The following is a 27,542-nucleotide window of genomic DNA, read 5'->3' as shown; positions in this document are numbered from 1 at the left end:
ATAGATTTATTTGCCTCTTGCATATCTTCAGGACTGAGAAATAGAATACCCCTTTTCTTCGGAGTTGGCTTAGGAGTTGGTTCAGGAAGTGTCCAATCATTTTCATTACTCAATATATTATTCAATAGCAATTCAGCTTGATCAACAGTTCTTTCCCTGAAAACACAATCAGCACAACTATCCAGGTAGTCTCTGGAAGCATCGGTTAGTCCATTATAAAAGATATCAAGTATTTCATTTTTCTTGAGAGGATGATCAGGCAAAGCATTAAGTAATTGGAGAAGCTTCCCCCAAGCTTGTGGGAGACTCTCTTCTTCAATTTGCACAAAATTATATATTTCCCTTAAGGCAGCTTGTTTCTTATGAGCGGGGTAATATTTAGCAGAGAAGTAATAAATCATATCCTGGGGACTACGCACACAACCAGGATCAAGAGAATTAAACCATGTTTTAGCATCACCCTTTAATGAGAATGGAAACAACTTAAGGATAAAGTAATAGCAAGTTTTCTCATCATGAGTGAACAGGGTGGCTATATCATTTAATTTAGTAAGATGTGCCACAACAGTTTCAGATTCATAGCCATAAAAAGGATCAGATTCAACCAAAGTAATTAACTCAGGATCGACAGAGAAATCATAATCCTTATTAGTAATAAAGATAGGTGAAGTAGCAAAAGCAGGGTCATACTTCATTCTAGCATTTAAAAACTTCTCTTTAAGATTAGCTAATAATTTCTTAAGATCGGATCTATCATTGCAAGCAAGAAAGTCTCTAGCAGTTTCTTCATCCATAACATAACCCTCAGGCACAATAGGCAATTCATATCTAGGGGGAGAATCTTCATCATCACTTTCATCAATATTATCAGTTTCAATAATTTCATTCTCTCTAACCCTAGCAAGTTGTTCATCAAGAAATTCACCTAGTGGCACAGTATTATCAAGCATAGAAGTTGTTTCATCATAAGTATCATGTAAAGCAGAAGTGGCATCATCAATAACATGCGACATATCAGGATGAATAGCAGGAGTAGGTGTCGCAAGTTTACTCAAAGCAGAAGGTGAATCAAGTGCAGAGCTAGATGGCAGTTCCTTACCTCCCCTCGTAGTTGAGGAAAAAATCTTGGTTCTTTTATCTTTCAAGTTCTTCATAGTGATCAGCAGATGTAAATCCCAAGTGACTCAAAGAATAGATCTATGCTCCCCGGCAACGGCGCCAGAAAATAGTCTTGATATCCCGCAAGTATAGGGGATCGCAACAGTTTTCGAGGGTAGAGTATTCAACCCAAATTTATTGATTCGACACAAGGGAAACCAAAGAATATTCTCAAGTATTAGCAGCTGAGTTGTCAATTCAACCACACCTGGAAACTTAATATCTGTAGCAAAGTATTTAGTAGCAAAGTAATATGAAAGTAGTGGTAACGGTGGCAAAAGTAACGGTAGTAGTTTTGGTTTTATAGTGATTGTAACAGTAGCAACGGAAAAGTAAATAAGCGAAGAACAATATATGAAAAGCTCGTAGGCAATGGACCAGTGATGGATAATTATGTCAGATGCGATTCCTCATGCAATAGTTATAACATAGGGTGACATAGAACTAGCTCCAGTTCATCAATGTAATGTAGGCATGTATTCCGAATATAGTCATACGTGCTTATGGAAAAGAACTTGCATGACATCTTTTGTCCTACCCTCTCCCGTGGCAGAGGGGTCCTATTGGAAACTAAGGGATATTAAGGCCTCCTTTTAATAGAGTACCAGACCAAAGCATTAAGACTTAGTGAATACATGAACTCCTCAAACTACGGTCATTACAGGTAAGTATCCCGATTATTGTCACTTCGGGGTTAATGGATCATAACACATAATAGGTGACTATAGACTTGCAAGATAAGATCAAGAACTCACTATATCCATGAAAACATAATAGGTTCAGATCTGAAATCATGGCACTCGGGCCCTAGTGACAAGCATTAAACATAGAAAAGTCATAACAACATCAATCTCAGAACATAATGGATACTAGGGATCAAACCCTAACAAAACTAACTCGATTACATGATAAATCTCATCCAACCCATCACCGTCCAGCAAGCCTACGATGGAATTACTCACGCACGGCGGTGAGCATCATGAAATTGGTGATGGAGGAAGATTGATGATGACGATGGCAACAGATTCCCCTCTCTGGAGCCCCGAATGGACTCCAGATCAGCCCTTCCGAGAGAGATTAGGGATTGGCGGCGGCTCCGTATCGTAAAACATGATGAATCCTTCTCTCTGATTTCTTTCTCCCGAAACGTGAATATATGGAGTTGGAGTTGAGGTTGGTGGAGCACCAGGGGGCCCACGAGGCAAGCGGCGCGCTCCCCACCCTCGTGGACAGGGTGTGGGCCCCCTGGACTTGATTCTTTCGCCAATATTTTTTATATATTCCAAAAATATTCTCCGTTGATTTTCAGGTCATTCCAAGAACTTCTATTTCTGCACAAAAATAACACCATGGCAATTCTGCTGAAAACAGCATCAGTCTGGGTTAGTTCCATTCAAATCATGCAAGTTAGAGTCCAAAACAAGGGCAAAAGTGTTTGGAAAAGTAGATATGATGGAGACATATCAACATTCACAAGTTCCCACTCGCAGTTGTACCCAATATAAACAACCCAATCTCCATTTGTGCCTGCCCAAGCCTTGCCCTCAAGCGATGGCATCTTACCATCATACGTATCATTATCAAGTGGCATCAACTTACACAAGGCAAGGCTTCCCTCGTCCCCGCGCCAGTCAGCAGGGTCACAACGAAGAAGATAGGGGAGATCAAACCTCTCATGAACCCTTGGGTTCCTTGTAATGATGTTATTAGTTGAGTCAAGAATGGTCTTGAACGAACCTGCCATGCTAGCCGAGGTGATGACGTCGCACCGATCAATGAGTTCCTCCACCACGTCATCATTCAGATCGGGGCAAGAATAACGGGGTCATTTCCGGCTTGTTCCCTCCATGGAGAAGACAATTAAACAATGGCAGAAGGAAGGGTGAAGGCAAATGGAGGAGGGAGGAAGAGCTAGCGTGCGACGATAGTTCCAAATCGAGAGGGAAAGGCGTAGAGTTGATGGACGGTTGCCACGGTACACAAAGAGGCACCTGGCGAGCGAATGGTTACCACAGAGGTCACACACTGACGACAAGGGTCGAGTGAACCGCATGCAATCCCATCGCACAACACACACGTCTTGTTAAGTTGAACCATTTTTGTACTCTTGTGTCAACGCAAACAATTCATCCGAGTGAACCGCATGCCGTATATCCCACACACCTTGATCTGGCTGACCATTTCTTTTGCGTTGCCTAATCACAAATAGTTCATCCGAGTGAACCATATGCTGTATATCGCACACACCTTCATCTGGCTGCCCGTTTCTTTTGTGTTGCCTAATCACAAACAGTTCATCTGAGTGAACCGTATGCTGTGTATCACACACACCTTCATCTGGCTACCCGTTTTTTTTGTTCCTCCTCATCGCAAATAGTTAATTGAACTGAACCGTATGCCCTTCATCGCACACTCAACTAAAACCTGAACCATGTTTGATGCATCCGTCATCGCAAACATTTTATACATTTCTGACAGTTTTCATATAGCACCGTTTGCGATTATGGCATCGCACACAGTTTCTCGAAGGGTCTCTGATTGTAGTGTCGCGTTAACAGCATCCTGCAGTAGTAACGCTTCAATTCCATCAGCGACCAAGTCAAGGAGGGAGACATAGAGATTTGCAAGATACATACGGATCTGAATATTGTAGACCCGTTGACTAAGCCTCTCTCATGAGCAAAACATGATTAGCACCAAGACTCCATGGGTGTTAGAATCATTACTATGTAATCTAGATTATTGACTCTGGTGCCCTAGAGGCAATAATAAAGTTGTTATTTATATTTCCTTATATCATGATAAATGTTTATTATTCATGCTAGAATTGCATTAACTGGAAACTAAGTACATGTGTGAATATATAGACAAAAAGAGTGTCACTAGTATGCCTCTACTTGACTAGCTCGTTAATCAAAGATGGTTAAGTTCCCTAGCCATGGACAAGAGTTTTCATATGATGAATGGGATCACATCATTAGAGAATGATGTGATTGACTTGACCCATCCGTTAGCTTAGTGCTACCTCTTGAGCACTGCGTTGGTTTCCCTTGAAGAGGAAAGGGTGATGCAGTAGAGCAGCGTAAGTATTTCCCTCAGTTTTTGAGAACCAAGGTATCAATCCAGTAGGAGGCCACGCACGAGTCCCTCCCACCTACACAAACAAATAAACTCCTCACAACCAACGCAACAAAGGGGTTGTCAATTCCTTCACGTTCACCTATGAGAGTGAGATCTGATAGATATGATAAGATAATATTTTTGGTATTTTTATGATAAAGAGAAATAAAGATGCAAGTAAAATAAATGGCAAAGGAAATAACTAAGTATTGGAAGATTAATATGATGGAAAATATACCCGGGGGCCATAGGTTTCACTAGAGGCTTCTTTCGAGAGCATAATTATTACGATGGGTGAACAAATTACTGTTGAGCAATTGACAGAATTGATCATAGTTATGAGAATATCTAGGTATGATCATGTATATAGGCATCACGTCCGAGATAAGTAGACCGACTCCTACCTGCATCTACTACTATTACTCCACACATCAACCGCTATCCAGCATGCATCTAGAGTATTAAGTTCAAGAGAACAGAGTAAGGCTTTAAGCAAGATGGCATGATGTAGAGGGATAAACTCATGCAATATGATATAAACCCCATCTTGTTATCCTCGATGGCAACAATACAATACGTGCCTTGCTGCCCCTACTGTCACTGGGAAAGGACACCGCAAGATTGAACCCAAAGCTAAGCACTTCTCCCATTGCAAGAAAGATCAATCTAGTAGGCCAAACCAAACTGATAATTCTAAGAGACTTGCAAAGATAACCAATCATACATAAAAGAATTCAGAGAAGATTCAAATATTGTTCATAGATAAACTTGATCATAAACCCACAATTCATCGATCTCAAGAAACACACCGCAAAAGAATATTACATCGAATAGATCTGAAAAGAACTTTGTATTGAGAGAAGAAGCCATCTAGCTAATAACTATGGACCCATAGGTCTGAAGTAAACTACTCACACTTCATCGAAGAGGCTATGGTGTTGATGTAGAAGCCCTCCATGATCGATACCCCCTCCGGCGGAGCTCCGAAAAAGGCCCCAAGATGGGATCTCGTGGATACAGAAAGTTATGGCAGTGGAATTAGGGTTTTGGCTCCGTATCTAGTAGTTTGGGGTACGTAGGTATATATAGGAGGAAGGAGTATGTCGGTGGAGCAACGTGGGCCCCACGAGGGTGGAGGGCGCGCCTGGGGGGTTGGCGCGCCCCCTACCTCGTGCCTTCCTCGTTGATTGCTTGGCGTAGGGTCCAAGTCCTCTGGATCATGTCCGTTCCGAAAATCACATTCCCGAAGGTTTCATTCCGTTTGGACTCCGTTTGATATTGAACAACAATTCTGGACTGGGCCTCCGGTTAATAGGTTAGTCCCAAAAATAATATAAAAGTGCATAATAAAGCCCAATAATGTCCAAAACAGGATATAATATAGTATGAAACAATCAAAAAAATTAGATACGTTGGAGACGTATCAAGCATCCCCAAGCTTAATTCCTGCTCGTCCTCGAGTAGGTAAATGATAAAAACAGAATTTTTGATGTGGAATGCTACTTGGCATAATTTCAATGTAATTCTCTTAATTGTGGTATGAATATTCAGATCCGAAAGATTCAAGACAAAAGTTTAATATTGACATAGAAATAATAATAACACTTCAGGCATACTAACTAAGCAATTATGTCTCTTCAAAATAACATGGCCAAAGAAAGTTATCCCTACAAAATCATATAGTATGGCTATGCTCCATCTTCACCACACAAAGTATTCAAATCATGCACAACCCCAATGACAAGCCAAGCAATTGTTTCATACTTTTAGTGTTCTCAAACTTTTTCAATCTTCACGCAATACATGAGCGTGAGCCATGGACATAGCACTATAGGTGGAATAGAATGGTGGTTGTGGAGAAGACAAAAAGGGAGAAGATAATCTCACATCAACTAGGCATATCAACGGGCTATGGAGATGCCCATCAATAGATATCAATGTGAGTGAGTAGGGATTCCCATGCAACGGATGCACTAGAGCTATAAGTATATGAAAGCTCAACAAAAAGAAACTAAGTGGGTGTGCATCCAACTTGCTTGCTCACGAAGACCTAGGGCATTTTGACGAAGCCCATCGTTGGAATATACAAGTGAAGTTCTATAATGAAAAATTCCCACTAGTATATGAAAGTGATAGCATAGGAGACACTCTATCATGAAGATCATGGTGCTACTTTGAAGCACAAGTGTGGAAAAAAGGATAGTAGTATTGCCCCTTTTTTGGGCCTTTTTTTATTTGGCCTTTCTCTTTTTTTATTGGGACAATACTCTATGAATGATGATCATCACACTTCTATTTATTTTACAACTCAATGATTACAACTCGATACTAGAACAAAGTATGACTCTATATGAATGCCTCCGGCGGTGTACCAGGATAGCAATGATGCATGAGTGACTTATATGAAAGAATTATGAACGGTGGCTTTGCCACAACTAAAATGTCAACTACATGATCATGCGAAGCAATATGACAATGATGGAGCGTGTCATAGTAAACGGAACGGTGGAAAGTTGCATGGCAATATATCTCGGAATGGCTATGGAAATGCCATGATAGGTAGGTATGGTGGCTGTTTTGAGGAAGGCATATGGTGGGTGTATGATACCGGCGAAAGGTGCGCGGTATTAGAGAGGCTAATAATGGTGGAAGGGTGAGAGTGCGTATAATCCATGGACTCAACATTAGTCATAAAGAACTCGCATACTTATTGCAAAAGTCTATTAGTTATCGAAGCAAAGTACTACGCGCATGCTCCTATGGGGATAGATTGGTAGGAAAAGACCATCGCTCGTCCCCAACCGCCACTCATAAGGAGGACAATCAATAAATACATCATGCTCTGACTTCTTAACATAACGGTTCACCATACGTGCATGCTACGGGAATCACAAACTTCAACACAAGCATTTCTCAAATTCACAACTACTCAACTAGCACGACTCTAATATCACCATCTCCATATCTCGAAACAATTATCAAGTTTCAAACTTCTCATAGTATTCAACACACTCATAAGAAAATTTTACTATTAATCTTGAATTACTAACATAATTAAAGCAAATTACCATGTTGTTTTGTAGGACTATCAAAATAATATAAGTGAATCATGAGAGAACAAACAAATCTAGCAACGTGCTCTAAAAGATATAAGTGAAGCACATAAAGTATTCTAACAATTTCCGAATCATGAATGTCTCTCTCAAAAAGGTGTGTGCAGAAAGGATGATTGTGGAAAACTAAAAAAATAAAGACTCAAATAATACAAGACGCTCCAAGCAAAACACATATCATGTGGTAAATAAAAATATAGCTCCAAGTAAAGTTACCGATAGAAGTAGACGAAAGAGGGGATGCCTTCCGGGGCATCCCCAAGCTTTGGATTTTAGGTGTCCTTAGATTATCTTGGGAGTGCCATGGGCATCCCCAAGCCTAGGCTCTTGCCACTCCTTGTTCCATAATCCATCAAATCTTTACCCAAAACATGAAAACTTCACAACACAAAACTTAAAGTAGAAAATCTCATGAGCTCCGTTAGCGAAAGAAAACAAAACACCACTTCAAGGTACTGTAATGAACTCATTCTTTATTTATATTGGTGTTAAACCTACTGTATTCCAACTTCTCTATGGTTTATAACTATTTTACTAGCCATAGATTCATCAAAATGAGCAAACAACACACGAAAAACAGAATCTGTCAAAAACAGAACAGTCTGTAGTAATCTGTAGCTAACGCAAGATCTGGAACCTCAAAAATTCTAAAATAAATATCTGAACGTGAGGAATTTATCTATTAATCATCTTCAAAAAGAATTAACTAAATATCACTTTACAAATTAAAATGGCAGCAGTTCTCGTGAGCGCTAAAGTTTCTGTTTTTTACAGCAAGATTAAAAAGACTTTCCCCAAGTCTTCCCAACGGTTCTACTTGGCACAAACACTAATTAAACACAAAAAACACAACCAAAACAGAGGCTAGATAAGGTATTTATTACTAAACAGGAGCAAAAAGCAAGGAATAAAAATAAAATTGGGTTGCCTCCCAACAAGCGCTATCGTTTAACGCCCCTAGCTAGGCATAAAAGCGAAGATAGATCTAGGTATCTTTAGTTGGTAATTCTTTAATGAGACATCTATAACCTTTAGGAGTTTCTTTACTTTTATCAATAATCAAACTTTTAGGCACAAAATCAAAAAAATCATTAGTCGCAAATGGTTCCTTAATGATAGTAAAAAGATTAGGATGAATAATTATAGATTTGAGATCCACGGTTTCTTTGCTAGAGGATTCACCCTTATTTTTAGGAACATACATAAGCTTGGAAATTTTAGTTGGAGGACTTGGGGTACTCTTTACAGAAGAAAAAGTGGTTCCCAAGTTGGTAATGATACCCTCAAGTTTATCGATTCTAGTGGAATCATGATTTATTCTTTCACTAACTATGGGTTCCTTCTCCTTAATATTTTTCAAAGTGACTCCTACTTCAGATCCATATTGAGTAATTTGGTTGTGGATATTTTTATCAAAATTTTCAATTAACTCTACGGTAGCAACTTTCTTTTCAATAATTTCAAGTTTTTGCATTACATGCTCCAAATTTAATATAGTTCCATTAACCAAAAGAGGGGGTGAGCCAAACAAGTCTATCATAGCATTATAGGAATCAAAATTGTGGCTACCCAAGAAGTTCCCTCCGGTAATGGTATCAAGGACATATCTGTGCCAAGGAATAGCACCTACATAAAAATTGCGAAGAAGAATAGAAGTAGATTGCTTCCTGGTAGATCTAATTTGAGCATTGCAAATTCTATACCAAGCGTCTTTTAGATTTTCTCCCTCCCTTTGTTTAAAATTAAGAACTTCATTTTCGGAGACAACGGAGAAGATAGAGAACTAGCCATAACGACAAGCAAGCAATCCGACACACAAGAAAACAAGAAATGGGCAAAAAGAGGCGAATAGAGAAAGAGAGGGAGGATGGAGAGAGATGGTGAATAAAATGGCAAGGGTGAAGTGGGGGAGAGGAAAACGAGAGGCAAATGGCAAATAATGTAATGCGGGAGATAAGGGTTTGTGATGGGTACTTGGTATATTGACTTCTGCGTAGACTCCCCGGCAACGGCGCCAGAAATCCTTCTTGCTACCTCTTGAGCAATGCGTTCGTTTTCCCTTGAAGAGGAAAGGGTGATGCAGTAGAGCAGCGTAAGTATTTCCCTCAGTTTTTGAGAACCAAGGTATCAATCCAGTAGGAGGCCACACTCGAGTCCCTCGCACCTACACAAACAAATAAACTCCTCGCAACCAACGCCTTCACGGTCACCTACGAGAGTGAGATCTGATAGATATGATAAGATAATATTTTTGGTGTTTTTATGATAAAGGGAAATAAAGATGCAAGTAAAATAAATGGCAAAGGAAATAACTAAGTATTGGAAGATTAATATGATGGAAAATAGACCCGGGGGCCATAGGTTTCACTAGAGGCTTCTCTCGAGAGCATAAGTATTACGGTGGGTGAACAAATTACTGTTGAGCAATTGACAGAATTGAGCATAGTTATGAGAATATCTAGGTATGATCATGTATATAGGCATCACGTCCGAGACAACTAGACCGACTCCTGCCTGCATCTACTACTATTACTCCACACATCGACCACTATCCAGCATGCATCTAGAGTATTAAGTTCAAGAGAACAGAGTAACACTTTAAGCAAGATGACATGATGTAGAGGGATAAACTCATGAAATGTGATATAAACCCCATCTTGTTATCCTCGATGGCAACAATACAATACGTGCCTTGCTGCCCCTACTGTCACTGGGAAAGGACACCGCAGGATTGAACCCAAAGCTAAGCACTTCTCCCATTGCAAGAAAGATCAATCTAGTAGGCCAAACCAAACTGATAATTCGAAGAGACTTGCAAAGATAACCAATCATACATAAAAGAATTCAGAGAAGAATCAAATAATGTTCATCTATAAACTTGATCATAAACCCATAATTCATCGATCTCAACAAACACACCACAAAAGAAGATTACATCGAATAGATCTCCACAAGAAAGGGGGAGAACTTTGTATTGAGATCCAAAAAGAGAGAAGAAGCCATCTAGCTAATAACTATGGACCCGTAGGTCTGAAGTAAACTACTCACACTTCATCGGAGAGGCTATGGTGTTGATGTAGAAGCCCTCCGTGATCGATACCCCCTCCGGTGGAGCTCCGGAATAGGCCCCAAGATGGGATCTCGTGGATACAAAAAGTTACGGCGGTGGAATTAGGGTTTTGGCTCCGTATCTGGTAGTTTGGGGGTACGTGGGTATATATTGGAGTAAGGAGTACGTTGGTGGAGCAACATGGGCCCCACGAGGGTGGAGGGTGCGCCTGGGGGGTAGGCGCTCCCCCCTACCTCGTGCCTTCCTCGTTGATTGCTTGGCGTAGGGTCCAAGTCCTCTGGATCATGTTCATCCCGAAAATCACGTTCCTGAAGGTTTCATTCCGTTTGGACTCCGTTTGATATTCTATTTCTGCGGAACCCTAAAATAGGCAAAAAAACAGCAATTCTGGGTTGGGCCTCCGGTTAATAGGTTAGTCCCAAAAATAATATAAAAATGTATAATAAAGCTCAATAATGTCCAAAACAGGATATAATATAGCATGGAACAATCAAAAATTATAGATACGTTGGAGACGTATCACTTAGCACGATGATCGTTTAGTTTGTTTCTATTGCTTTCTTCATAACTTATACATGTTCCAATGACTATGATATTATGCAACTCCCGAATACCGGAGGAACACTTAGTGTGCTATCAAACGTCACAACGTAACTGGGTGACTATAAAGATGCTCTACAGGTGTCTCTGATGGTGTTTGTTGAGTTGGCATAGATCGAGATTAGGATTTGTCACTCCGATTGTCAGAGAGGTATCTCTGGGCCCTCTCTGTAATACACATCATTATAAGACTTGCAAGAAATGTAACTAATGAGTTAGTTACGGGATGTTGCATTACAGAACGAGTAAAGAGACTTGTAGGTAACGAGATTAAACTAGGTATTGAGATACCGACGATCGAATCTCGGGCAAGTAACATACCGATGACAAAGGGAACAACGTATGTTGTTATGCGGTTTGACCGATAAAGATCTTCATAGAATATGTAGGAACCAATATGAGCATCCAGGTTCTGCTATTGGTTATTGACCGGAATTGAGTCTCGGTCATGTCTACATAGTTCTCGAACCCGTAGGGTCCGCACGCTTAACGTTCGGTGACGATCGGTATTATGAGTTTATGTGTTTTGATGCACCGAAGGTAGTTCGGAGTATCGGATATGATCACGGACATGATGAGGAGTCTCAAAATGGTCAAGACATAAAGATCGATATATTGGAAGGCTATGTTTGGATATCAGAATGGTTCCATGTGAGTTCAGGCATTTACCGGAGTACCGGGGAGTTACCGAACCCCCTCGGGGAGTCAATGGGCCTTATTGGGCCTTAGTGGGAGAGAGGAGGAGGTGGCCAAGGTGGAAGGCGCCCTTCCCAAGCCCAATCCGAATTGGGTGGGGCCGGCCCCCCTTTCCTTCCCTCTCTCTCCCCCTTCCTTCCTCTCCTACTCCAACTAGGGAAGGGGGAATCCTACTCCCACCGGGAGTAGGACCCCCCCCCTTGGGCGCGCCATGAGAGGGCCGGCCCTCCCCTCCTCGACTCCTTTATATACGGGGGAGGGGGCACCCCATAGACAAACAAGTTGATTGTTTAGCCGTGTGTGGTGCCCCCTCCACAGATTTCTACCTCGGTCATATCGTTGTAGTGCTTAGGTGAAGCCCTGCGTCGGTAACTTCATCATCACCGTCATCACGCCGTCGTGCTGATGAAACTCTCCCTTGACCTCTGCTGGATCTAGAGTTCATGGGACGTCACTGAGATGAACGTGTGCAGATCACGGAGGTGTCGTACCTTCGGTGCTAGGATCGGTCAGGTCTTGAAGACGTACGACTACATCAACCGCGCTGTCATAACGCTTCCGCTTACGGTCTACGAGGGTACGTGGACAACACTCTCCCCTCTCGTTGCTATGCATCACCTAGATGGATCTTGCATGTGCATAGGATTTTTTTTTGAAATTACTGTGTTCCCCAAATCAAACATAGCCTTCCAATATATCGATCTTTATGTCTCGACCATTTCGAGACTCCTCGTCATGTCCGTGATCACATCCGGGACTCCGAACTACCTTCGGTACATCAAAACATATAAACTCAAAATATCGATCGTCATCGAACGTTAAGCGTGCAGACCCTACGGGTTCGAGAACTATGTAGACATGACCGAGACTCATCTCCGGTCAATAAACAATAGCGGAACCTGGATGCTCATATTTGTTCCTACATATTCTATGAAGATCTTTATCGGTCAAACCGCATAACAACATACATTGTTCCGTTTGTCATCGGTATGTTACTTGCCCGAGATTCGATCGTTGATATCTCAATACCTAGTTCAATCTCGTTACCGGCGAGTCTCTTTACTCGTTCCATAATGCAACATCCCGTAACTAACTCATTACTCACATTGCTTGCAAGGCTTATAGTGAGGTGCATTACCGAGAGGGCCCAGAGATACATCTCTGATACACTGAGTGACAAATCCTAATCTCGATCTATGCAAACTCAACAAACACCATCGGAGACACCTGTAGAGAATCTTTATAGTCACCCAGTTACGTTGTGATGTTTGATAGCACACTAAGTGTTCCTTCGGTATTCGTGAGTTGCATAATCCCATAGTCAAAGGAACATGTATAAGTTATGAAGAAAGCAATAGCAACAAACTAAACGATCATCATGCTAAGCTAACGGATGGGTCAAGTCAGTCACATCATTCTCTAATGATGTGATCCCATTAATCAAATGACAACTCATGTCTATGGTTAGGAAACTTAACCATCTTTGATTAACGAGCTAGTCAAGAAGAGGCATACTAGTGACACTCAGTTTGTCTATGTATTCACACATGTACTAAGTTCCGATTAATACAATTCTAGCATGAATAATAAACATTTATCATGATATAAGGAAATATAAATAACAACTTTATTATTGCCTCTAGGTCATATTTCCTTCAGTCTCCCACTTGCACTAGAGTCAATAATCTAGATTACATAGTAATGATTCTAACACCCATGGAGTCTTGGTGCTGATCATGTTTGCTCGTGAGAGAGGCTTAGTCAACGGGTCTGCAACATTCAGATCCATATGTATCTTGCAAATCTCTATGTCTCCCTCCTTGATTTGATCGCGGATGGAATTGAAGCGTCTCTTGATGAGCTTGGTTCTCCTATGAAATCTGGATTCCTTTTCCAAGGCAATTGCACCAGTATTGTCACAAAAGATTTTCATTGGACCCGATGCGCTAGGTATGACACCTAGATCGGATATGACCTCCTTCATCCAGACTCCTTCATTTGCTGCTTCCGAAGCAGCTATGTACTCCGCTTCACATGTAGATCCCGCCAGGACGCTCTACCTGGAACTGCACCAACTGACAGCTCCACCATTCAATAAAAATACGTATCGGGTTTGTGACTTAGAGACATCCGGATCAGTGTCAAATCTTGCATCGACGTAACCGTTTACGACGAGCTCTTTGTTACCTCCATAAATGAGAAACATATCCTTAGTCCTTTTCAGGTATTTCAAAATATTCTTGACTGCCGTCCAGTGATCCACTCCTGGATTACTCTGGTACCTCCCTACTAAACTAATAGCAAGGCACATATCAGGTCTGGTACACAGCATTTCATACATGATAGAACCTATGGCTGAAGCATAGGGAATGACTTTCATTTTCTCTCTATCTTCTGCAGTGGTCGGGCATTGAGTCTGACTCAACTTCATACCTTGTAACACAGGCAAGAACCCTTTCTTTGCTTGATCCATTTTGAACTTCTTCAAAACTTTATCAAGGTATGTGCTTTGTGAAAGTCCAATTAAGCGTCTTGATCTATCTCTATAGATCTTGATGCCTAAGAAGCTTCGCCGAGGTCTTTCATTGAAAAATTCTTATTCAAGTATCCTTTTATGCTATTCAGAAATTCAATATCATTTCCAATCAACAATATGTCATCTACATATAATATCAGAAATGCTACAGAGCTCCCACTCACTTTCTTGTAAATACAGGCTTCTCCAAAAGTCTGTATAAAACCATATGCTTTGATCACACTATCAAAACGTATATTCCAACTCTGAGAGGCTTGCACCAGACCATAAATGGATCTCTGGAGCTTGCACACTTTGTTAGCACCTTTTGGATTGACAAAACCTTCTGGTTGCATCATATACAACTCTTCTTTAAGATATCTATTAAGGAATGCAGTTTTGACATCTATTTGCCAAATTTCATAATCATAAACTGCGGTAATTGCTAAAATGATTCGAATAGACTTAAGCATCACTACATGGGAGAAGGTCTCATCATAGTCAACTCCTTGAACTTGTCGAAAACCTTTCGCAACAAGTTGTGCTTTGTAGATAGTAATATTACTGTCAGCGTCAGTCTTCTTCTTGAAGATCCATTTATTCTCTATGGCTTGCCGATCATCGGGAAAGTCAACCAAAGTCCACACTTTGTTCTCATACATGGATCCCATCTCAGATTTCATGGCCTTGAGCCATTTTGCAGAATCTAGGCTCATCATCGCTTCCTCATAGTTCATAGGTTTGTTATGGTCAAGTAACATGACTTCCAGAACAGGATTACCGTACCACTCGGGTGCAGATCTTACTATGGTTGACCTACGAGGTTCGGTAGTGACTTGATCAAAAGTTTCATGATCATCATCATTAGCTTCCTCACTTGCTGGTGTAGGAATCACTGGAACTGATTTCTGTGATGAACTACTTTCCAATAAGAGAGTAGGTACAATTTCCTCGTCAAGTTCTACTTTCCTCCCACTCACTTCTTTAGAGAGAAACTCCTTCTCTAGAAAGGATCCATTCTTAGCAACGAATATCTTGCCTTCAGATCTATGATAGAAGGTGTACCCAACAGTCTCTTTTGGGTATCCTATGAAGACCCATTTCTCCAATTTGGGTTCGAGCTTATCAGGTTGAAGCTTTTTCACATAAGCATCGCAGCCCCAAACTTTAAGAAAAGACAACTTGGGTTTCTTGCCAAACCACAGTTCGTAAGGTGTTGTCTCAACAGATTTCGATGGTGCCCTATTTAACGTGAATGCAGCCATCTCTAAAGCATAACCCTATTTCAGAAAGAGACATCATAGATTGCACCATATCTAATAAAGTGCGGTTACAACGTTTGGACACACCATTACGCTGTGGTGTTCCAGGTGGCGTGAGTTGCGAAACTATTCCACATTGTTTCAAATGAAGACCAAACTCATAACTCAAATATTCACATCCATGATCAGATCGTAGAAACTTAATTTTCTTGTTACGATGATTTTCCACTTCACTCTGAAATTCTTTGAACTTTTCAAATGTTTCAGACTTATGTTTCATCAAGTAGATATACCCATATCTGCTCAAATCATCGGTGAAGGTCAGAAAATAACGATACCCGCCACGAGCATCAACACTCATCGGACCGCATACATCAATATGTATTAGTTCCAATAAGTCTATTGCACGTTCCATTGTTTCAGAGAATGGAGTTTTAGTCATCTTGCCCATGAGGCATGGTTCGCAAGCATCAAATGATTCATAATCAAGTGATTCCAAAAGTCCATCGGCATGGAGTTTCTTCATGCGCTTTACACCAATATGACCTAAACGGCAGTGCCACAAATAAGTTGCACTATCGTTATTAAACTTATATCTTTTGGCTTCAATACTATGAATATGTGTACCACTACTATCGAGATTTAGTAAAAATAGACCACTCATCAAGGGTCCATGACCATAAAAGATATTACTCATATAAATAGAACAACCATTATTCTCTGATTTAAATGAATAACCGTCTCGCATCAAACAAGATCCAGATATAATGTTCATGCTTAACGCTGTCACCAAATAACAATTATTCAGGTCTAATACTAATCAGGAGGTAGATGTAGAGGTAGCATGCTGACGGCGATCACATCGACTTTGGAACCATTTCCCACGTGCATCGTCCCTCGTCCTTAGCCAATCGTCGCTTAATCTATAGCCCCTGTTTCGAGTTGCAAATATTAGCAACAGAACCAGTATCAAATACCCAGGCGCTACTGTGAGCATTAGTAAGGTACACATCAATAACATGTATATCAAATATACCTTTCACTTTGCCATCCTTCTTATCCGTCAAATACTTGGGGCAGTTCCGCTTCCAGTGACCAATCCCTTTGTAGTAGAAGTACTCAGTCTCAGGCTTAGGTCCATACTTGGGCTTCTTCACTTGAGCAGCAACTTGCTTGCTGTTCTTCTTGAAGTTCCCCTTCTTCCCTTTACCTTTTTTCTTCAAACCAGTGGTCTTGTTGACCATCAACACTTGATGCTCCGTTTTGATTTCTACCTCCGCAACCTTTAGCATTGCGAAGAGCTCGGGAATCGTCTTATCCATCCCTTGCATATTATAGTTCATCACGAAGCTCTTGTATCTTGGTAGCAGTGATTGAAGAAGTCTGTCAACGACACTATCATCAGGAAGATTAACTCCCAGCTGAGTCGAGTGGTTGTGGTACCCACACATTCTGAGTATATGTTCACTGACAGAACTATTCTCCTCCATTTTGCAGCTATAGAACTTATTGGAGACTTCATATCTCTCAATCTGGGCATTTGCTTGAAATATTAACTTCAACTCCTGGAACATCTCATATGCACCATGACGTTCAAAACGTCGTTCAAGTCCCGGTTCTAAGCCGTAAAGCATGGCACACTTAACTATCGAGTAGTCATCAGCTTTGCTCTACCAGACGTTCATAACATCTGGCGTTGCTCCTGCGGCGGGTTTGTCACCTAGCGGTGCTTCCAGGACGTAATTCTTCTATGCAGCAATGAGGATAATCCTCAAGTTACGGACCCAGTCCATGTAATTTCTACCATCATCTTTCAACTTAGCTTTCTCTAGGAACGCATTAAAATTCAACGGAACAACAATATGGGCCACCTTGTGGCGACCAGACCTCAAACGGTCCAATCTCTATGGTCCGGTGTCATCCCTGGATCAGTAATGCTGACACAACACAGTACTTGAAGGATTTATAACAGAGTAGCAATCACACACTTATTACATCGAGTGTCTCAAAAGAGAACTTATTACAATAAATATGGCTTAAGGCCATCTAATAACGATAACAGCGGAAGGCTTGGAAGATAAGTGAGTCCATCAACTCCAACGGCATCACTGAGTATAGAACCACAACCTAAAGGCACCTTACTCGTCGTCTGAAAAGTCTGCAACATGAACGTTGGAACCCGAAATGGGTCATCACATGGAATATGCTGGCAAAGTAACACATAGAGAGCAATGAAAGAATAAGACTATACTACATGCATATTTGGCTAGTGGAAAGCTCTATGGTTACAGTTTTGTGTAAAGCCAATTTTTCCCTACTGCAAAGGAATAAATTTTTATTTAACTATCATGGTAGTTGTTAAACATTGAGAGTGTAGACACCCTCTCAATCCCAATTAAGTTTCGTCATTAAAACCCAACAAAATTAATTTAGAGTAACCTGATGAGATTCACATGATAATCCAAGTACTAGATACTCAAGATGTCCATAACCGGGGACACGGCTAACCATGATTAGTTTATACACTCTGCAGAGGTTTGCGCACTTTTCCCCACAAGACTCGATCTCCTCCGTTGGAATTCTCGCACTACATGATGTTTGAGAAACGGATGGCCGAGACATAGTCTTTCAGAAGCGCTTGCACCTTATGAACAGGTAGACCGTACCAACCTACATCCCCTACATCTGCTAGTCTACCACTGTAAGAGTTCGCACGACTTAGTCAACTATGCTAGAGCCCATAGTAGCTTGTGGCTGCACACGAAGTTTCTAGTATGAATAATCTCATGATCCCTTTGAGCCTAGGTGGCGGTCCAAAATAAAAACAGGCAATCGCTGGAATACCCAGGTGCCTCAATCCACCCAGATGTGTTTTTAAGTTGCCACCTTAGATAAACCATTAATTTAACAATCTCACATCTGTCATGGAAACACTCACCCAATCCACGTCTACTAGCATAGCATAGCAATATAAGCAAACGTAGAAGTAACTCCCAGGGTTTGATAATAAATCAGGTAATAGGTACTACCGCATCTACTTCCCGAACCCACAAGTTAATTAGATCCTAATCATGCAATGTGGGAGGATTGATCAAATGCAATAAAAACTGGGTAACAGGAAGTATGATCAAAGTGTTACTTGCCTTGCTGATGATCCGCAAAACCTAGCGATTCGAAGTAGCAAGCGGCGCACTCTGGGTACTCTATCACAAACAAACAAGCATACAATAAGTACTCAACTAATGCACAGGTAAAACTCGAATAAGAGATCTAACCAGATAGTTCAACTTAAGAACTCCGGTTGGCAAAAAGAATCAAACCGAACGAAGCAACGAAAGACAAACGGCAAAAGAAACAAGCTTCATTTACTATTCTGGATCTAGGTCAAATTTTACTAAGGCAAAAACTTGTTTGAGTTGGTTAAATGGAAAGAGGGTTTGGAGACGAAACTCCAGGCGCTTGAATCGCCTGATTCCGATAAACGAGCGAAAAGTTAAACTAAAACGAAAATCGGATCAGAAATCGCGATCAGAAATAATCGCGGAATAAATCTGAGAAAAAGAAAAATGATGAACAGAATAATGAACGAACGTTCGTTTTCTGGAACTAAACAATGAACGCGTTCGTTAAAACGAACGAACAAGCGAACGCTCGCTAAATAAATAAACAGGAAAAAACCGATCGATTTAAAAAAAGAAAACTAGGGTTTTCTAAAAAACCAAATCAGTTTTTCTCAGAAAACCGGGCGGTGGGGCTGCGTGGGCGGCGGCGGGTGGCGACTCAGGGCTCCCAAGGGGCCCTAGAGTGGCTATTTAAAGGGGTAAGGGGGCGGCCTAGCTTGGGGAGGGGGTCGGCGGCGGCGTCCCTGGCTCGGACTCCCGAGTCCGGTGGCAGCACGGCGCAGGAGGCGGCGGCTCCTGGCGGGCCTGCCTGGCTCGGCTGGGCCTTTGGTCTAGTCGGGCGCGGGTTTTTTTAAATAATTTTGCCGAAATGGAAAAATTCTATAAAAATAAATAAAAATCTAAAAATGCTAAAACAAATTTTCACCGTCTAAATAAAATATTTAGAACAGGATGAACATTTTCTTGGCCCTAAATGCAATTTTTGAAAACGTGCAATTTTTCCTAAATTCAAATAAAACCACGAAAAACTCTAGAATAAAACCCTATTTGATTTTTTTATTAAATCCTGAATATTTCTTTATTTTGGGAAAGTCATTTTATTCCCTCTCTCATATTTTGATATTAGAAATAATCGAAGACAAAATAAATAAAATCAAATGATCCTATTTTCAAATTTTGAGAAAACTCAAATATGAAAATAATGAAATCCCCAACTCTCTCTGAGGGTCCTTGAGTTGCGTGAAATTTCTAGGATCAGCCAAAATGCAATAAAATATGATATGCGATGATGATCTATTGTATAACATTCCAAATTGAAAATTTGGGATGTTACAAACCTACCCCCCTTAAGATGAATCTCGCCCTCGAGATTCGGGTTGGCTAGAAAATAGGTGAGGGTGGTCCTTCAGCAAATCTTCCTCTCGTTCCCACGTGGCTTCATCCTCCGTGTGGTGGCTCCACTGAACTTTGCAAAACTTGATAACCTTGCTACGGGTTACTCGGCTGGCATACTCAAGAATTTTGACTGGTTTCTCCTCGTAGGTCAAATCACTGTCCAAATGAATCGCCTCCAGCGGCACTATATCTCTCAGCGGTATATCAGCCATCTCCGCGTGGCACTTCTTCAACTGGGAAACGTGGAATACATCGTGAACTCCTAAAAATCATTCAGGCAATTCCAACTTATAAGCTACTTCTCCCATACGCTCCAAAACCTTGTATGGTCCTACAAAACGTGGCGCTAACTTTCCCTTAACTCCAAAGCACTTAACTCCTCGAAGTGGAGATACTCGAAGATAGACTCGGTCTCCAACTTCGTAGACTGTCTCCTTGCGTTTAGCATCTGCATAGCTCTTCTGCCTGGACTGGGCTACCTTGAGCCTATCGCGAATCAATTTCACTTTTTGTTCAGACTCCTTAATCAGAGCCGGTCCAAACAACTGGTGGTCTCCAACTTCATCCCATGGCAATGGGGTCCCGCACCTCCTTCTGTACAAGGCTTCGAAAGGGGCCATCTTCAAACTGGATTGATAACTGTTGTTGTAAGAGAACTCTGCATATGGCAAATTCTCGTCCCAACTAGATCCATAATCTAGCGCACAAGCTCTCAGCATATCCTCCAAAATCTGATTGACTCTCTCGGTCTGTCCATCTGTCTGCAGATGGAAAGTTGTACTGAACTCTAGCCTGGTACCCAAAGTTTCGTGAACTGATTCCAGAACTTTGAGGTAAACTGGGTTCCTCTACCTGATACAATACTCCTTGGAACTCCATGTAGACATACGATCCTGGTCATGTATATCTTTGCCAACTTGGCACTAGTATAGGTAGTTTTCACTGGGATGAAATGAGCTACCTTCGTCAAACGATCGACTACTACCCAAATTGAGTCATAGCCTAAATGAGTTCTGGGCAATCCCGTAATAAAATCCATGCCTAGCTTATCCCACTTCCATTCGGGTATTGGCAATGGCTGTAGCAACCCGGCTGGCTTCTGATGCTCTGCCTTTACTCTCTGACATACATTACAAACTGCTACATACTCCGCAATATCCTTCTTCATTCTGGTCCACCAGAAAATATCCTTCAAATCCAGATACATCTTGGTATTTCCTGGGAGAATCGAATATGGTGAATCATGGGCCTCTTGCAGAATCAACTTCCTGATCTCCGGGTCATTGGGCACATAAACACGGTCTTCAAACCATAAGGTATCGTGCTCATCCTCACGAAATCCTTTAGCTTTTCCTTTGCTCATTTTCTCCTTAATGGAAACGATCTCCTTGTCAGTCCTTTGAGCTTCTCTTATCTTATCCATCAAAGTAGACTGAATCTCCAATGCTGCTACATAGCCTCTCGGAACTATCTCCAAACATAGCTCACGAAGATTCTCGGCTAACTCTCTTGGTAAATCTCCCGTCATTAAGGTGTTGACATGGCTTTTACGGCTCAATGCGTCAGCTACTACGTTAGCCTTTCCGGGATGATAATGGAATCTCATATCATAATCCTTGATGAGCTCCAACCATCTCCTCTGCCTGAGATTTAACTCCTTCTGCGTGAAAATGTACTTCGGACTCTTGTGATCCGTGTACACCTCACAATGGTTTCCAATGAGAAAATGTCTCCAAGTCTTCAACGCATGCACTATGGCCGCTAACTCCAAATCATGTGTGGCATAATTCAACTCATGAGGCTTAAGTTGTCATGAGGCATATGAAACAACTCTTCCTTCCTGCATAAGCACTGATCCAAGTCCTCGACATGAAGCGTCACAATACACCTCATAATCCTTGGTCTGATCTAGCAAAATCAACACTGGTGATGTGACCAGACGTTTCTTCAACTCCTGGAAACTGGCATCACACTCTTCAGTCCATTTGAACTTGGTATCCTTCTTCGACAACTCCATCATAGGCTTCGCAATCTTTGAGAAATTTTCAATGAATCTCCGGTAGTATCATGCAAGTCCAAGAAAACTTCGGATCTCTCCAACTGTTGTTGGGGCTTCCCAATTTGTCACAGTGTCAACCTTGGTGGGATCTACTGCTATACCTTCTCCAGATATAACGTGTCCAAGGAATCCGACTTCCTTCAACCAAAACTCACATTTGCTAAACTTGGCATATAACCGATGTTCTCTGAGCTTACCAAGTACCAAACGCAAATGCTCCTTATGCTCCTCTTCATTCTTCGAGTAAACTAGGATATCATCAATGAACACTACGACGAACTTATCCAAAAACTCCATAAACACTTTGTTCATCATGTTCATAAAATATGCAGGTGCATTAGTCAGACCAAATGACATAATGGTATACTCGTACAGCCCATACCTGGTGGTAAAAGCCGTCTTAGGTATATCCTGTTCTCGAATCTTCAATTGATGGTATCCTGATCGTAGATCGATTTTGGAAAATACCTTAGCTCCTTGCAATCGATCAAACAGATCATTGATCATCGGTAGTGGGTACTTGTTCTTGATGGTTACTTCATTCAATCCTCGATAATCAACAACCATCCTTAACGATCCATCCTTCTTCTCCACTAGAAGTACTGGCGATCCACAAGGTGAAGAACTTGGGCGAATATATCCTTTATCCAGTAACTCCTTAATCTGCTTCTTAATCTCCTCCAAATCCTTTGCGGGCATCCTGTATGGTCTCTTAGATATTGGCCCTATGCCTGGCAAAAGCTCAATCAAAAACTCAATATCTCTATCAGGTGGCATGCCTGGCAACTCCTCTGGAAATACGCCAGGGAAATCCTTCACTACTGGTACTTCCTCCTGCACAACTCCTGTTAGGGAATTTACTTGAGTCCTTTTCGGCACATGCTGGGATACAAACTTGATCTTTCTTCCTTCTGGCGTTGTAAGCAAAATTGACTTACTGGCGCATTCAATATTCCCTTCATACTTCGATAACCAATCCATGCCTAATATCACATCCAATCCTTGAGATTCCAATACTATTAGGTCTGAGGGAAATACGTAGTTATCAATCCTCAATGGTAACCGATCACACCATAGACTAGCCATATACTCTGCTCCAGGTGAGGTTACTAACATGGGTGACCTAAGGGCTTGGGTTGGCAATTCATACTTATCCACAAATCCCCTTGAGACGTAAGAATGCGATGAACCAGTATCAAAAAGAACGAGTGCAGTAAATGACTTAACCAAAAACTTACCGATTACTACATCGGGCTGCTCTTCAACCTCCTCCACGTTAACGTGGTTCACCTGTCCCCTATTGAAAGGGTTCGGCTTCTTCCCAGAGCTTCCATTGCCATTTCCATTCTGAGATTCAGGACATTCATTGGCATAATGTCCAGTCTTCTCGCACTTAAAGCAAGTGACTAGGCTCAGGTCTCTCTTGGCTGGGGTTGATGGGTTGGTACGGTTCTGGCCGTTGCTTCCTCCATTCCTGTTACCATTATTGGGGCCATTATGATTGTGTGAGCTACCTCCTCCATGGGTATGCTGAAAATGTCCTCCCGGTCTAGGGGTGAAACGGGGTTTCTGCTGAGCTCCAGAATTGTACTTCCCTTGTCCATACTTCCTCTTGCGGTTCTTGATCTGCTGCTGCTTCCCTTTAATCATAAGATCTTGATCTACCAACTCCTGGTAGTTGTTGAAGGTTGCTACCATCAACTGCATGATCAACTCATCATTTAGTCCTTCCAGAAACTTCTCCTGTTTAACTGCATCTGTAGCAACGTCATCTGGGGCATAACGTGCTAACTTACTAAAGTCCTCCACATACTGGCCAACTGTCCGTCCTCCTTGGCTCAAGTTGCGAAACTCACGCTTCTTCATGGCCATAGCTCCTACTGAAACATGGGCAGTACAGAATGCCTGCTGAAACTGGTCCCATGTAATAGTGTCGATAGCGGAAGTGGTTGTGAAATTCTCCCACCATGATGTTGCGGGTCCGTCAAGCTGATGTGTGGCAAACTTCACCTTTTCCGCATCTGTGCATCCTGCCGTGGTCAACTCCCTAGCTGTCTTGCGGAGCCAATCATCTGCTACTATTGGCTCGGTGCTACTGGAGAACACCGGCGGATTCAGCCTAAGAAAACGGGCTAAGTGGTCAACAGGTGGTGGTGGTGGTGGGTTGTTGTTGTTGTCATTCCCCTGATTCTGATTCTGGACTAGCAACTGCATCAATGTGTTCTGCTGCTGGATGAACTGAGTGAGCTCCGGTGGGAAGGTAAATCCGGGGTCACGCCTCGCAGGCATCTGAGGGGTTTAGAAAAGATGAGGTTTAAGAATAGAGGGGGTCTAAAGAGAAAACACTACCCATATGCACATGAGGCAAAGGCAAACAATTCACTTCATTCAATCAAACAAGGGCATACAATCGATCTATCTATCGCAAAAGTGCTCGGACTACTATATTTACATGGGGGACTACTACTACTGATGAGGTGGTCTACTAGAAATATTCTTCGGTTGCCGACTGCATGATATCTACTCCAGCTTCATCAACATAGTCATCATCACTATCATCTGGATCCGAGTCGGTGTTGTCGATGATGATGTAGTCTTCTGGGCAAATCTCCTTGGGTTCTTTGTCTTCTTCTACTAGTGTAGGGTCTCCCATAAATATTCTGATCTTCTTGATCAAGTCATCATTCTTCTCCACTAGTACTTCGATTTCCTCTTCATAATCTTCACGTGTAGCCTTGAGTTCTTCCTCCAGTTCCTTGATTCTTGTCCTCGCCTTCTTCAGATCTATCATGTCGGCGCACATCTGGTTCTCCTGACGTCGAGTGTGCTGGTTTAACTCCTGGATAAAAGCTGCAATTGATCTATCCTTCTTGGTGTTGATCATCTCCCAGTGCTCATCTGGGTGCCCACAAATCTGGTAGATAGTATCCTTGAGATCATTGCGGTAAACTTCTCCAATATGTCCCATGGTGATGTGATCTGCCATGCTCCTTCCTAGAATCCAGGTTGGTGCATCAAAGGAAAACTCTATGGGCTCGGTGACTAGCATGAACGTCCTTCCTGGAACTTGAACTTGTATCATCCAGCGCTCCTCTTCAGGTAAAGTGGCGTTGTAGGTTCCGGTGAAACTTAGTGACTTCCTTCAAGTGTCGTCCAAAGGGTGTATCTTCATCCGATTGCGTGAATTTGTTCCTTGCATCCGCCATCCTAAAAGAGTAGAAAAGATGAGGAGTTAGAATGGGAAGAGTGATTAGTGATCTAGGGCGTGTGCTCTGATACCATCTTGTGGCGACCAGACCTCAAACGGTCCAATCTCTGTGCTCCGATGTCATCCCTAGATCAGTAATGCTGACACCACACAGTACTTGAAAGATTTATAACAAAGTAGCAATCACACACTTATTACATCGAGTGTCTCAAAAGAGAACTTATTACACTAAATATGGCTTAAGGCCATCTAATGACGATAACATCGGAAGGCTTGGAAGATAAGTGAGTCCATCAACTCCAACAGCATCACTGAGTATAGAACCACGACGTAAAGGCACCTTACTTGTCGTCTGAAAAGTCTGCAACATGAACGTAGCAGCCCGAAACGGGTCAGCACATGGAATATGCTGGCAAAGTAACACATAGAGAGCAATGAAAGAATAAGACTATACTACATGCATATTTGGCTGGTGGAAAGCTCTATGGTTACAGTTTTGCGCAAAGCCAATTTTCCCTACTGCAAAGGAATAAATTTTTATTTAACTATCATGGTAGTTGTTAAACATTGAGAGTGTAGACACCCTCTCAATCCCAATTAAGCTTCATCATTAAAACCCAACAAGATTAATTTAGAGTAACCTGATGAGATTCACATGATAATCCAAGTACTAGATACTCAAGATGTCCATAACCGGGGACACGGCTAACCATGATTAGTTTATACACTCTGCAGAGGTTTGCGCACTTTTCCCCACAAGACTCGACCTCCTCCGTTGGAATTCTCGCACTACATGATGTTTGAGAAACGGATGACCGAGACATAGTCTTTCAGAAGTGCTTGCACCTTATGAACGGGTAGACCGTACCAACCTACATCCCCTACATCTGCTAGTCTACCACTGTAAGAGTTCGCACGACTTAGTCAACTATGCTAGAGCCCATAGTAGCTTGTGGCTGCACATGGAAGTTTCTAGTATGAATAATCTCATGATCCCTTTGAGCCTGGGTGGCGGTCCAAAAGAAAAACAGGCAATCGCTGGAATACCCAGGTGCCTCAATCCACCCAGATGTGTGTTTAAGTTGCCACCTTAGATAAACCATTAATTTAACAATCTCACATCTGTCATGGAAACACTCACCCAATCCATGTCTACTAGCATAGCATAGCAATATAAGCAAACGTAGAAGTAACTCCCAGGGTTTTATAATAAAAAGGTAACAGGTACTACCTCATCTACTTCCCGAACCCACAATTTAATTAGATCCTAATCATGCAATGTGTGAGGATTGAGCTAATGCAATAAAAACTGGGTAATAGGAAGTATGATCAAAGTGTTACTTGCCTTGCTGATGATCCGCAAAACCTAGCGATTCGAAGTAGCAAGCGGCGCACTTCGGGTACTCTATCACAAAAAAACAGCATACAATAGGTACTCAACTAATGCACAGGTAAAACTTAAATAAGAGATCTAACCAGATAGTTCAACTTAAGAACTCCGGTTGGCTAAAAGAATCAAACCGAACGAAGCAATGAAAGACAGATGGCAAAAGAAACAAGCTTCATTTACTATTCTATATCTAGGTCAAATTTCACTAAGGCAAAAACTTGTTTGAGTTGGTTAAACAGAAAGAGGGTTTTGAGACGAAACTCCAGCCGCTTGAATCGCCTGATTCCGATAAACGAGCGAAAAGTTAAACTAAAACGAAAACCAGATCAGAAATCGCGATCAGAAATAATCGTGGAATAAATCCAAGAAAAAGAAAAACGACGAACAGAATAACGAAAGAATGTTCGTCTTCTGGAACTAAACAATGAACGCGTTCGTTAAAACGAACGAACGAGCGAACGCTCGCTAAACAAATAAAACGGAAAAAACCGATCTATGTAAAAAAAACGAAAACTAGGGTTTTCTAAAAGGGTTTTTATCATTTTTGCCACTAGTTGTGTCGCACTACTCAGTTTTGCCATTAGAAGTTACGACTACTCAAAAATGTCATCAATCCGTGAGATGTTTGCTCAAAAATGCCATCGTTCTGTTAGATGTTTCCTCAAAAATGCCATTAGACATCGTTATTTTCACATCAAACTCATTGACCATGTTATATGACAAAATTAAGCCTAGACCCACATGTCAGTTCTCTCTATCTCACGATGATAAGTGTGGCCCCACTTGTTAGGAGTAACCAAGCGAATAATTTTATAGGAAAATAAGAACATCGTT

This window comes from Triticum urartu, chromosome 3A, assembly GCF_056163025.1.
Source record: "Triticum urartu cultivar PI428250 chromosome 3A, HENAU_Tu73, whole genome shotgun sequence".
Classification (NCBI taxonomy): Eukaryota; Viridiplantae; Streptophyta; class Magnoliopsida; order Poales; family Poaceae; genus Triticum; species Triticum urartu.
The sequence above is the reverse complement of the archived record's forward strand: the minus strand, read 5'-3'. Positions refer to the sequence as shown.